Source organism: Rhinatrema bivittatum, chromosome 2, assembly GCF_901001135.1.
Source record: "Rhinatrema bivittatum chromosome 2, aRhiBiv1.1, whole genome shotgun sequence".
Lineage (NCBI taxonomy): Eukaryota > Metazoa > Chordata > Amphibia > Gymnophiona > Rhinatrematidae > Rhinatrema > Rhinatrema bivittatum.
In genome coordinates this window covers 515380281-515394901 of record NC_042616.1, presented here as the reverse complement: position 1 = coordinate 515394901, position 14621 = coordinate 515380281, and the positions used below count along the sequence as shown (strand labels likewise).

Genomic DNA, 14621 nt, shown 5'->3' with positions numbered 1-14621 from the left:
CCATGAAAGATAATTTCTCAAAACAAATCTGCGAAGTCAGTTACAATCCCAAGGTTCTTTTTAAAATTGCCAAGCGACTCACCAACTCCAATACAACCTCTACAGTCCTTACTAATGTACCTAGTGCTCAATCCTTCTCCGCCTTTTTCCAACTCAAGATTCATAATATTTGTTTGTCTTTTTTATGTTTAAACGTTTTTATTAAATTTTCAGATAACAAAACAACAACACATTATCGTCTGGGCGCGGTTTGTTCTGCCGCCGCCCCCAGCAATACTGACAGCTATCAGAACAATAACAAACTAAAAACCCTGAAACCCACCCCCCAACCACCATCAAACCAGTCCAATAAATTCCGGCACTGGATTCCAGACCAGCAACATTCGAGTCCACGTCCCGCAGTGAAATTGAAGCAAGAGGAAACTCCAGCAGTTCGAGTCAGCCTTCATCAGTCGTTAAGAATTCGGCTCCGAGCCCGGTGTGGGAGCGATTGAATATATGGTTCCCAAACGGCTAAAAATCTCTTACGCAGTTGTGGAGGTCCCTTAGAAGAGAGAGATTCCATATACATCATATTAAACAATAAGTTTCTCCACACCCAAAAGGAGGGTGGATCCACCTCTCGCCATTGCCCAAGAATGACCTTCTTCCCCACCATGCTCGCCTTTTGTATAAAAAGGCGAGTACCCAAATCACGGATCCGCAGCTCCGGGATAGAACCAAACAACAGCCACCGAGACTCTATAGGGATAGAAACCCCCAATAACCCCGCTATATATTTGGCAATACGGGACCAAAACCGCAATACCGCAGGGCAAGACCAAAAAACATGGGTCAACGTACCTGTGCAGCCCGGGCATCGAAGACAGCACGCTGAAATCGCAATATGCTGTTGAAAGGCCCGCTGCGGAGAAATGTACGCCCGTCCCAAAAATTTAAACAGCAGTTCACGATAAGCACTGTTGCTCGTAATCTGGGATATCCCCCGATAGCAGGTTTGTAACACAGTGGCTGTCATCTGAAACTCCCCGTTCGCGGTCCAACGGGCTGCCATGACCTCAAAAAAATCTAAACTGTCAAGCCTAGTTAAACATTTATAATACACAGAAAGGGAAGGGGCTTTAATCTGGGAAAGGTGCAACAACTCCTCCATCCGCTGAAAGACCCGTAGTTGCAGAAAAGCCGGCGGCAGAGATTTAATGTAATGGTCTAATTGCATATAGGGAAAAACATCTTTAGGAGCCATGCCATATAATTCCCGGAATTCGGGCCAGGTGAGTCGACGCCCCTCAGAGTGATATAGATGCCCCAAGTAGGTAACACCCAGTGTATGCCACCTCCGGAAAGCCCGCAATTGAGTACCCGGAGAAAAATCTGGATTCCCCACGACCGGCAATAAATAGGCACAAATTCGAGGTAAATGTATTTTTTTGGTAAGTGCCTCCCACGTGTGCCTAAGTGGAGCTACCAAGACGGAGTCTGTGAACACATAAGGTAAACTACGCCGTTCCAGCTGCAGAGCACAAGGGAGGGCAATAGGGAAGGTACTCGCCCGATCTGCCTCCAAGGACGTAAAGACCGTCTCGTCAAGCAGCCAGTCCCGTAGAATACGCGCGTTACACGCCAGATTATATAGCTGCAGGTCCGGGACCCCCAAACCCCCAAAGCCCCAGCCCCCCAACGCCTCTTCAACCACGCTAAGGGCATACGAGCTCTGCCTCCCCTCCAGAGGAAACGTCCTAGGGCCTTATCTAGTGCTCGCCTATCTAACCGGGCAAGATGGACTGGTAGATTTTGCAAAACGTATAGCCACTTGGGCAAAACCACCATTTTATATAAGTTCACTCGGCCAATAAGGGACAAAGGCAACGGCCCCCAACGCTGCAGTAAATCATTCGTCATCTGAAGTAACGGGGGAATATTATCTGAATAAACCGTGGCCGGGTTTGCCGATATAGTAATACCCAAGTATCGAAGCGTAGGGGAAGCCCATTGCAGGGGAAACAAACCAGACCAGGTCTCTCGCACCGACCCCGGGCCGGCCAGCGCCATGGACTTCCCCCAATTAATGCGCAGTCCCGAGAATTCCCCAAAACGTCCCATGACTTCCAGTAATAGGGAAAGCGAAGCCTGAGGGTCCGTTAAGTACACCAATAAGTCGTCGGCAAATGCCACACATTTAAAGATGGTATTGTGTAGCCGGACCCCACGTATCCCTCTCGTATATTGAATGGTCAACAGGAGGGGTTCCAATTGCAGCACATATAACATGGGGGAAAGAGGACACCCCTGTCTCGTTCCCCGCAAAATAGGGAAGGTCGCCGAACAGCCCCCATTAGCCAATATGGAAGCCTGAGGGTCAGTATAGAGCAACTGCACCGCCCTGAGAAAGAACCCTTCAAATCCCATACGGCGGAGGACATAAAACAGGTATGGCCACTCCACCCGATCAAACGCCTTTTCCGCATCGAAGCTGATCGTAAGGGATGGGGTCTGCAAGTAATGACCCAGTTCAAGAGCCGCAAGAATTTTCCGAACGTTAGAAAGGATATAACGTTTCTGTACGAACCCCACCTGATGAGTCCCTACCAAATCCGGGAGGACGCCTGCCAGGCGTTGTTTGTCTTTTTTATCGATTCCAAATTGGTTTTCAGAACCTCCTCCTACCACGCTATCAACCTGGGAAAATTTGATGTTGTTTCTAGTCTTGAGGTTGAGAATTTTATAACCAATCTGAATGACACCATCTGTCCACTTTTTCAATGCTCATCCTCTCTATTTAAATCTTTAAAAAATGTGTTCCCCCTGGTTCACTAAGCTAATCAACTTATCATTAGCTGGAGGTAATGTGTTATCACCTCTCGACAAAAGCTACTGTGCGTCTATTTTTAAAGAAACCTTCACATGATCCTTCTGACCCCAACAACTATCTGTTGCACTTGGAGGTGGACCCTTGTCCTGGAGCAGTGGAGAATGGCTCCCTGGTAGGGACCAGGAAGCACCTGCCCCCAGGGGGCAGAGCACAGAAGGAGACAGAGGCTAGGATGAGCTTCACCACTGGAAGCCCGTGGTCCCCCCGGGTGGAGCCCATAGGAACCCGGGCCACTTGGACTAAGGTGGGCCTTTCAGGGTCTCCCGGAGAGGTAATAGAGAGGCGTGCCCACGAGCAGCAAGGGAGCATGGTCGGACTCTAGGCTGTAGGTCTGGAGGAGCAAGGAAGGCCAGTACAGCGTAGGCTATAACAAGGCAAGTGACAAAGCCAGAATCAGGAGATGTGGTCAATGGCAGCTGGGGTCAGAATCTGAGGATCAGTCCGAGGAGTAGTCAATGAAGCAGGGGTCAAGTTCCAGAGGTCAGATGAGGTCCCAAGGCAGGCAGATGTCAGGATCCAGGCAGCGAACAGAATGGTCAAGGAGCAGGCCGAGGTCAGTACCAGAGAGACAATCCGAGGGTACTACCTGGGGAGACAGGACAGACAGACGCTGGAACAGAAGGACGCTGGACACGGCTGGAACAGTAGGATGCTGGAACAGTAGGACACTGGAACAAGACTGGAACAAGGCTGGAACAAGACCTGAACGCGGAGGCAAACTAGGACACTTACAGTGCCAACCTGATTGCCAAGGCAAGGAAGTACAGGCAAGGACTTCCTTATATCGTACATTCAATCAGGGCGCGCTGTGGAGCTAAGTCCCACCCCTGGCCCTACAAGAGGCCAGGCACTGGTTGGCCCGCACCATTTTTAAAGATTGCGCCGGCCATCCATTACTCCTACCATGTGACAGGGGCCGGCCAATGGCACGGATACCCTGTCACATGGTAAGGGCAAAGGGCCATCAGCGCCATTATTATCAGTGGCAGACGATGGCCCGAGAATGGGAGATTGCTCCCGGGACTACCACTGGACCACCAGGTAATTTAAAATGTTTTTTGGGGGGGGGGGGGGGTGTCGGGAGGGTGGGGGAAGCTAAGGGAGCTTTTTTGAAGGGTCGGGGTGGGTTTTTTGTTTATCGGCTCAGGCGCAGCCGATAAAAAAAACCCGATCAGGCCGCACGAAAAAGAATTCACATCTCTAATAGATATACATATAGATAAACATTTTTGGCTTTTTGCCCTTAGATCATACTGACATTACGGCCCAATTATTTTGAGTGCAATTTCATTACCTTTTTCTATGAGGGACTAATGTGACCCCAATGACTTTGCATATCCAAAAAGAGGTAAACAGGTATATGCAGAGATAAATGAGGCTGCTTAGAGCAGGAAGGGCCTGACATGTTCCTATTCTTGCCCAAGTTTCTGCTATTTGTTCTCCTGCATAGCCTCAGCTCCAGCTGTGAAAACCACCTATTTTATTCTCTGGCCTGGCTGAACCACAGTTCTGCTCAGTCTCCTTTCTGAAGTGAAGCACTCCTGCCTATTTATTTTTAACAATGAACAGCAACTTTTTTTTTTTTTTTTAATAATGGAACAGGAAAAGTGAGTGGCAACAGTCACGCTTCAAACTCTCAATGTGTTCAGTCCTTTTTGCATGCCATGGTTGACTACTTGCCTGCTGTCGGCTCATCTAAGTGTTTAAGAAAATATTTAAATGAGTGGTGACTGAAGTGTGGACAAGAAATTTGGGTTTTTTGCTTTTATATCATGTTGACATCATTCTAAGCATGCATTTCCCCTTCCTAATTCCAGCTGTTGTTGACATCAGCAGAGTGATTGCATGTCTGAAAACGGATAATGAGCCTCAGGCACGTTGTAATAATGCTGATGTCATTGTATGTACTGGAAAGGGAGTTTGGGGTTTCCGAGATATCTGGGGAATCTCAGCAACAGTCCATGAACTTGAGATATGATTATTTTTATTTTCCAATGGCAGTGAATCCATTTTTGTTGGAAAATTTTCAGTTTTGAATTGTGACTAGATTGACTGAATTGAAAGCTTGTAGTACAGTACTGTAAAATATAAAAACTATATTGAAAAAGGCAGTGGTAGCAAATTATGAAATAAAATAAAGATAAAAAAAGTATAAGAAACTGTATAATAGCAAATAATTTTATAATTGTTTAATCATGTACTGTTTTTTTATGTTTAAATATATTAAATTAAAATCAGATTTTCTTAATTAAGATAACATACAGTACTTCAGGGTTAACCACAATTTGCTGTTGACTTAGACCAGCTATTGTATAGTTATGTTAATTGCATGAACAGAGATAATGCTTGAGTGTCTTAATTACAAGGAAAAAAAGTCATTTAAATATGAATAAGTGAATCCTTGGCTGCTTTTTTTTTTGCTCAAATTTATGTCTTCTGAAAGCTCAAGAATTAACACCAACATCCATAATGTCCTGGATTTTCCTTTGAAAGGAGAGGAACTTTCTTTGCATCATAAACCAAACAGAAAATTAAAAAATTTTAACAGCAATTCTTAGAAATCAGAAATTTGTCTACGTAGCATACGTGAAAATATGGTCTGTGTCTACAGCATAAGCCATATTGTTTTGTGTACAACATTCTATTTATTCAATATTAAATATTTGTGATGCATTATTTACTTAATACTCATTCCCCTACCTGAGTACTTGGAGCATGGTACAGGATTGCTCAGTAATCTACAAACACACGGCATACAAAATAAGAAAGGTGCATAATACAATAATGCAATAAGCACGATACATAGGACAAGATACAGACTACATAAAATAGATGTGTGATAACAGACAAAACAAGTGGTAATGATAGGTTATGAGATAAAGTTTTAACATTATTGGAGCGACCTTGGGGATGTTTGTTAGCTGGATGCAGAGATGAGAAGTATCATTCTTGTCTAACGCTGAAGAATAGTATGCATTTTGTTGGCTAAAATGCACATCTAGTCAGATACATTTCTGTTCCATGTTTATGATAGATATCTGATATAAATAAGTTTTGCCTGTTTGTGTTTATGTTCCTTCTCGGTCACTCATGAATATGCTGCTCAAAGATGATTTGAGATTTTTTTTTCTCTTGGTTTTTGGATGCTGCATGTAAAAAAAAATGACCAAGAAAGGAATCTGTTTGCAATTACAGCAGAACTAGGGGAGGTGCAATCTGTTAATAAAAAACATGCCTGCACTCTGTGCACCAAATTCAGCCATCTCTAATTCTCAGTCAGTACAGAAGCCCTTGAAAGAATATTCCCACCATTTAGCAATGTACCCACTGCTCTCCCCTAGGAGTGAGGAGTTCACTGTTCATTCTGCACTTGCATCACCCTTTCCAACATGTTCCCACTGATACATTAAAGGAATTAATTGCTCATAATGATCTCACCATCTGTTAACAGAGGTTCATACCTACAGGCTGGTGGCATGTGGTGGCCTTATTCAGCAATCAATAGGAAATGCTGGGAGAACTCTTTCCCACATTGCCATCCATTGCAGCCTGAAAAGGGGAGGGGAGCCTCAGTGTTGGCCATCTGCTCCTTGTCTTTCTGTGAGAGACCTTGATGCAGTCCAGCACGGCTCTGATCTGACTCCAATCTGATTGGAATGTGGCTGATCTGAGAACCTCTCAAAGCTCTGAAAGTGAGTCAAAAGGAGATCCCCATTGTCCCGCACGGCTGAAAGAAAATGATCACTTTAAAATTCATAACTCCCAGGTGCCTGCCATCTATTCATGGGAAAAAAAAACTCTCAGAACTTCTCTTCATTAAAAACAGGAGAGGAACTTTGTGCTAAAAAGAGAGAAAAGGAAGTAGCTTGTGGGAATGTGCAGGGGATTTTCAGGCTAAACAAATGAGGAATTTGGAATTTCTGTTAGTATTAAAGGACAATCATTATAGCACTGAACTCCTTTCTTTCCTCTGCCCATCTGTATTGAGGCATACAAATGTTTTGTTTTTTTTTCTTCCAAGAAGCTATCTTTCCCTAACACTCTCTTTTAGAGCAGTTTCTCATTAACTCCTTATATTTTTTCATTCTCTGCAGAGTTTGCCTGGCTCTTTGTGTTTTTATTATTTAATATCTACGATGAAAACATTTTGATGAGCAAATCATAATCTGAAATAATAATAATATATAATGCAGTTCATCAAGGTATTTTCCCATAGATACATAATAAAAGGAAAGCCTTCTTGAATCAGACCCATAGTAACATAGTGGATACAAGACAAAAGGAACCATTTGGCCTACCCAACCTGCCCTGTTGCCCTTACCTACATTACCCCAACTCTGGTCCTCATCCTTCCTTGCTCTCTGTGCTAAGGAAATCTGCCAGCTGTCAGCCATACAAGCTTGACCTCCCTCCCGAAGGAGGTCAGTCTTTACCCTTTTTACAGTTGTCTTGGAAATATGGCCCCGGTCATCCTGCTGCCCTTGCTAGGTGGCCTGCCACTAAATACTTCTTGCTGATCGACCTGGTCACCTCTTCCTGAAAGCTTGACACAGTCATGCTGCCACTCAGTCAAAATAGAATTTGTTGAATCCTTCTTTTAGCTCCCTGCCATTCTGGAAAAATGGGCATATTCATTTCCATATCTAAACTAAAACCCAGACCCATCCATTATTTACCCTACCTCTCCATCTTGTCTGTCCTTAACATCATTCTTTGTATCTTTCTGAAGCCTATTTGAATTCTGTAAGTTTACATTTACTCTGCTGGTAGGCTTTCCAGGCATTTACCACCCTCTCAGTAAAGAAGTTATTTCCTCTGAGCCGCTTTTCCTCCAAACTTACATCATGATTGCTGATAATGGATAGTTCCTGTCCCTCTAATTGATACCGGAAATAATATACATGGGTGGATAATATATACATAAGAAACAGTGCATTAAACTTCTCTGTATTTGATGACATGTAATCCATAATATTACAAATGACCAAATAATATTTTCTATTTTATTTATCTATCTACCCGAGCAAGTGCTGACCGCGGAACTTTCATCTGTTGCTGGTAAGTTTGGACTTGCTGGAAAGAAACGCTTAAATCTTGAGGCAAATCTTGGTGCATTAAACTATTACTGGCTGCTTATATTGGAGATAATTTTCAAAAGAATTTACTCATTTAAGTGGATTTTACACATGTAAATGCACTTTACATGCATAAGTGTGCTTTTGAAAATTGCAACAATATATGCTATTGGATTATCAATAAGTTTTATGCATGTAAATGCTCTTTAAGGAGATAATTTTCAAAGGAGTTATGAAAGTAAATGTGAAATACTATCGTAGCAATTTTCAAAAGCTCATTTATGAGTGTAAAGTGCACTTAAGCATGTAAAACCTATTGACAATTTGATGACATATTTTATAGCAGTTTTCAAAAGCCCACTTACATGCGTAAAGTGCATTTACACTTGGAAAACCCAGTTTGAAACATGCAAATGCTTTTGAAAATTACCCCAATAGGCCTGATTTTCAAAAGTATTTACATACTTAAAACAGTGGTGTACATGCACTTTATCCATGTAAGTGTGCTTCTGAAAATTGCTGTAACATATGCCATTGAATTGTTGATAGGTTTTACCCATGTTACGTACACTTAATGTGGGCAAATGGCTTTTGAAAATTACTATGAGAGTATGCTGCATTTACATATGCAAATCCTTGAAAATTCATCCAAATGTGTTAATGGGCTTTTGAAAATTGCTACAATATATGCTATGGAATTATCTGTAGGTTTTACAAGCATAAGTGCACTTAGGGATGATAAATTTAAAATGAGCACTTATGCGCCAATGAGCTCTTGTATATGGGCTTACATATGCAAAAGAGGCCATCTTGCAACGTGTGCATACTTTGTAAAATGCGCGTATATAGATGTGGCCAGTTGTGTGCATAGGGACATGCACATCTGTGTGTGTGTAAGTTCACGTGCAAGTGTGCGCACGCTCAAACACGCACACTTCCGTGAGGGCAGAGCTTCCTGTTCTTCTCAGAAGGGGTATGAGACCTTGGAGGATCTGAAGGAGGCCTTCAATAGAGGAGCCTCCCACTGACATGGGGTAAGTAGTACTGGGGGGGGGGGGGCAGTAGGGGCTGGGGTAGGTAATTAGTGCATCAGGGGCAGTAGGGTGCCAGAATTATCCAAAATATAGCAGCAGACTAAATATATTTGCCTGTATAATGTTATATATGTATATTAAAATATGTTTTTTTATATATATATATATATATATATATATATATATATATATAATATTATACAGGCAAACGTATTTACTCTGGTGCTATGTTGTGAACAATTTTGGTATTAATGATTATATTAGGGCCTGTTGCATGGTTCTGCATACTCCACAAAGCTGTCCCCTCTATGTAAATGAATATTCCTGCTGCCTGCAGTGCACAGCTACCCTAATAGTGACCTAAGGGTATTAGGGCCCTTCATGCAGGCTGCCTGTGCAGGTATATTTTTGGTGCATGTGCTATCGCATCCCTTCTATGTACAGTTATAGAGTGCAAAGTACCATGCTACCCACTTCAGACTTCAGTAGGATACATGATGACATACCATTATGGAACTCCCTGTTACAGTCATAGTGCACACTCATGTTTTTCATCCTATTCCTTCTTATAGATTGAGTTCATAAAGAAGGTTTGGTGGTTGCGCCTGCATAAGAGGAGGTAGCTGGCCCGACTGCAGGCTCGGCAGGCTGAGGCTGGATGTAAGTTCTTACTCTAGCCATCTTGGCCACATTCACATGGTCTGCATAGGTCCTGTTTCTTTCAGTACACACACACATGGGTATTCTGATCTGCATGACCCTGCCTCTGCTTTCAGCTTACAAAATTCCTAATTCACATACAAAATCATCATTCACACATCGAGAATGCTCTCAGGGTCTCAGGCAGCACTGTCATAAGGTGTTCATTGAAAGTTACTCTTTTGCCTAGCTGGGGAACCTTCAGGTTCTTCACAACCACTCTAACCTTTCTTTGCATGCAAATTATATGGGCCTTATTCAGCATAACTGGTGCGTACAGCCTCATGGCCCTAGATTTCTTGCTATGTAGACAACTACCCATCATTTCAAACCCTGTCACACAGTCAAACACACAGCCCACTGCACATGCAAGGCAGCATCAAACAACAGCCAGATGCTTCAAAAGCATCAAAGCTAACTGGTTAAGGGTAGTAATTCCCATGGGTTGTAACTACTGCTCCATGATGGTTACCCCCATGCACCCTTTTCTTCATTTCTAATCTCTAACCTTTAGGGATCTGCAGTGTTTATCCCATGCCCTTTTGAATTTGTTTACTGTTTTCAACCTCACCACCTCCTCCAGAAGGGCATTCCCAGCATCCACCACCCTCTCCGTGAAGAAATATTTCCTGACATTGGTTCTGAGTCATTCTCCCTGAAGTTTCATTTTGTGACCCCCCTAGTTATACTGATTTCTTTCCAATGGAAAAGGTTAGATGATTGTGCATCATTAAAACCTTTCAGGTATCTGAATCATATCTCCCCTGCACCTCCTCTCCTCCAGGGTATATGTATTCAATGTTCAATGTATTAGACAAAGGAAACGCCTGATTTCCTGCAGTTTTTTGTTGAATGTAAACCGATGTGATATGTAAAATCGAACACCGGTATAGAAAAAAAAAATATTCAGATCCTTCAGCCTCTCCTCATAGGTCTTCTGATGCAGATATCATTTTGGTTGCTCTTCTCTAGACCGCCTCCATTCTTTCTTTATCCCCCTTCAGATACGGACTCTAGAAATGAACACAGCACTCCAAAGGAGGCCTCTCCAAGGACCTGTACAAGGGGATTATCACCTCCTTCTCCTTACTGGCTATTCCTCTCTCTGTATAGCCCAGCGATCTTCTGGCTTTAGCTATCGCTATCTTCCCTAAGTGCATCACTTTGTACTTGCCCACATTAAATTCAATTTGCAATTTACATGCCCATTCTCACAGTTTTGCAATGTCCTCTCTTGCAATTTCTCACAATCCTCTTCTGATTTAACAATCTTGAATTATTTTGTTTCTTTAGTAAATCTGATCATCTCACTTGTTCACATTTCCAGGTCATTTATAAATATAGTAAAAAGCAGTGGTTCCAGAACAGATTCATGGGGCATTTCACTATTCATCTTTCTCTGTGGCACATTTAAAACTAATCGGATAAAGTTTTCTTCACTCAACGCACAATTAAACTCTGGAATTTGTTGCCAGAGGATGTGGTTAGTGCAGTTAGTATAGCTGTGTTTAAAAAAGGATTGGATAAGTTCTTGGAGGAGAAGTCCATTACCTGCTATTAATTAAGTTGACTTAGAAAATAGCCACTGCTATTACTAGCAACGGTAACATGAAATAGACTTAGTTTTTGGTTACTTGCCAGGTTCTTATGGCCTGGATTGGCCACTGTTGGAAACAGGATGCTGGGCTTGATGGACCCTTGGTCTGACCCAGTATGGCATGTTCTTATGTTCTTATTAGGAAAATTTACCATTTAACTCTACTCTCTATTTTCTGTCTTTTAACTAGTTCCTAATCCACAATAGGACATTTCCCCTTATCCCATGATATTTTAATTTCCTAAGAAGACTCCCATAAGGGACTTTGTTAAATGCTATCTGGAAATCCAGATATACTGTATCAGCTAGCTCACCTTTATCCATATGTTTATTTAAACCATAAAAAAAAAAGTAACAAATTTGTGAGGCAAGACTTCCCTTTGTCTCATTAAACTATGTCTAACTGTATATTCAGCAATTTTATTCTTTATGATAGATTCTACCATTTTGCCTGGCATGAACATCAGACTCACTGGTCTGTAGTTTTCTGGATTACCCCTTGATCCCTTTTAAAAATTGGCATTACATTGGCAATCCTCCAGTCTTTAGGTACCATAGATGATGTTGATAACTTACAAAATTCAATAGCTGGTCCGCAATTTCATCTTTCAGTTCTTGCAGCACTCTGTGATGTATACCATTTGGTCCAAGTGATTTGCTACTCTTTAATTTGTCAGTTTGCTCTAGTACATCTTTTGAGGTTCACTTAGATTAATTTTATTTCCTTTGAATCATCACTTTTGAATATCATTTCTGGCAAGGTTATCGCTCATACATCTTCCTCAGTGAATACCAAAGCAAAGAATTAATTTAGTCTCTCTGCTATGGTTTTGTCATCCCTAAGTACCCCTTTTACTCCTTGATCATCTAATGGTCCAGTTGATTCCCTTGCAGGCTTTTTACCCCAAATGTACCTGAATAATTTATTATTATGAGTTTTGTTGCACTGCGGATGGGAGAGAGCACCAGGGGTTGCTCTCCAGCACGGGACGAGAGGTGTGTGCCCTTGCGGTAAAACTTCCTTACCCTGAGCCTCGATCAGACCTGCATGCTTCCTTGAGACCACCAACACAATGGTGGTCTCTGAATGGTCTTCCGACTGTTCCAAGCCCTTTCGGACTGCCGCTAGGGAACGGGGGAAGCAGCAGGCTGGACAGAGGACAAGCAGATGAAGACATCGAACATGATAATGCAGACGAAGACTCAGGACGTTGCAGGGCAGATGTAGACTCAAGGCATGGCAAGGTACGGACAGGCAAGGCAGGGCAGGGCAAGGCATGGCAAGACAAGGCATGACAAGGCAAGACTAAAACCAATGGTTAAAAGTCCAGAACCTCCAGGCAGACAATGTCCATTCTGGTGCCCTACTCAGCCCAGTCGGGCAGATTCATGGACCACACGAGAAGGCATCAGAACCACAGAAATCCAAGGACAGGAAGGGCAGGCAACCCGGTTACTCAGGCACTCTACTCAGTCCAACCGGACTGGTTATGGACCACACTGCAGGACAGGACCTGTCCAGGGAAAGACACATCAGGCAAGAACATTGAGGCAAGGCAGACATCAAGGTTATGGACATCAAGGCAGACTGATGAGGAAAGGGATGACTCCTTGGCGCTGTCTGATGGAAAGGCCCACCAGCACCCTACACACCCCAGCCGGTGTGGTCACGGACCACTGCGCCACTACGCACCCTACCAGCCCAGCCGGGCTGGTCATGGACCATGAGGGATGGGTCAGGCAGAGCTGAAGACATCTGGAACAGACAGACATCTAGACATCAGGAATGGGTGGACAACTGGACATCATGGACGAGCAGACAACTGGACATCATGGAACATCAAGGAAATGCAGAGACTGGAACATGGAACGAAGACACGGGATCCCACATGGAACAGAGTGCCTAGGAGGAGAGACAGACGAGGAGTCCTAGGGAGGACTTACGCCTTGTGAACGCAAAGCTGGAATGAAGACTGAAGCTTTTTATATTGATGAAGAGGTGGATCCAATGATGAAATCAGTGAAGCACCACTCCCTTGCTGTAGCTTTAAATGCTGAAGAGAGAGCCGACTTTGCCCCTAGGAGGAAGCAGGAAGCAGTACAGGACCCTGGACAGTGGCCCTGCTGCACGGGAGACTGCAGAGCTGAAGAGGTAGGCCTCAACCCAGGCCTAGGCCTGTCAGCTGCTCCCAAGCTACAGGGAGAGCACCGGAGGTGGTTTCAGGATGCAGGCAAGACCGGGGATGATGGCCCTCTTCCGTGGAGGGACCACGGTAAGGTTAGCGACCTCCGGGTCGCATGAGGGCATTGTAGGCGACTCCATGCCACAAAGGAAGGCAAGGGTGGCCTCCGGGCTGCAAGGGAGGTAGAAGTGCGGCTCGTGTCACGTGCGCAGTACACTGGCGGCCTCCAGACCGCACAAGATGACACAGCGCGACTCCAGCCACGAGGGAAAGCCCCGGCATGGCTCCTGCCGTGCTTGTGATTATGTCGAGGGTTGGGTCAGGCCCGCCGAGGAAAAGGTAAGAGCCTGCTTATTATTTTATTTATTATTTATTTATTATTTATTTATCTATTTATCTGTTTATTTATTGTTTATTTATTAATTATTATTATTATTATTTTATTTATTATTATTTTAACAAGTATATGCCTATGGGCTGCTCTGTTTCTTGTGCTTATTTTCGGGCTGATACAGAAAAACCCGCGGGAGAGCCGGTGAGCGCCCGCTCTCCTGACGCACGCCCAGGCCACTCTCCTGGGCGCGTGATTTAGTAAGAAAAAATATGCTAATGAAGGCCCGCCGTAAAAGGAGGCGCATCCCTAGCGCCTCCTTTTTGACAGAAGTGGTCATTGGTAGGTAGCCTCAATTTCATGTGTAGGGTTATTCCTATTGGTTGTGTTTTCTTGCGGAGCTTGTCCACATTGATTAGGATTACCCATCAGATCCATGAGGAACTGAGGTTTTAGGACACCTTCCTGAGTGATTTTAATTGTGTGTCGGTCTGGCAAGCAGAGCCACTTTCTAACCATGATCTGAAGTTATTTTCTGATGCTGCTGGTGGCATCGGTTTTGGTGTCTACTGCCAGGGGGCTTGGTGTGCTTCTGCATGGCTGGAAGCTTGGGTAGCAGCTAACTCAACCAGGAATATTACCTTTTTGGAGTTATTCCCTATTATGGTTGCTTTAGTCATTTGGGGTGACAGATTGTGGGATAAGAAAGTAGTATTCTGGTGCGATAACTTGGGAGTAGTTCAGGTCATTAATAAATTGACAGCTTAGTGTGTTTTTGCAGCAGATTTATTACGTGAGTTTGTGTTATGCTGCCTGCAGTTAAATTTGGT

At 43.6% G+C, this 14621-nt stretch overlaps 1 long non-coding RNA gene across 1 annotated transcript in view; it reads left to right on the top strand.

Annotated features, from left to right (window-relative positions):
* LOC115086197 overlaps positions 1 to 14621 on the top strand; it is a 49745-nt gene that overhangs the window by 20077 nt on the left and 15047 nt on the right. Inside the window, exons 3-4 of the long non-coding RNA XR_003855144.1 lie at positions 7901 to 7930; positions 9554 to 9641. This is a non-coding gene — a long non-coding RNA (uncharacterized LOC115086197). The remainder of the gene's footprint in view (positions 1 to 7900; positions 7931 to 9553; positions 9642 to 14621) is intronic.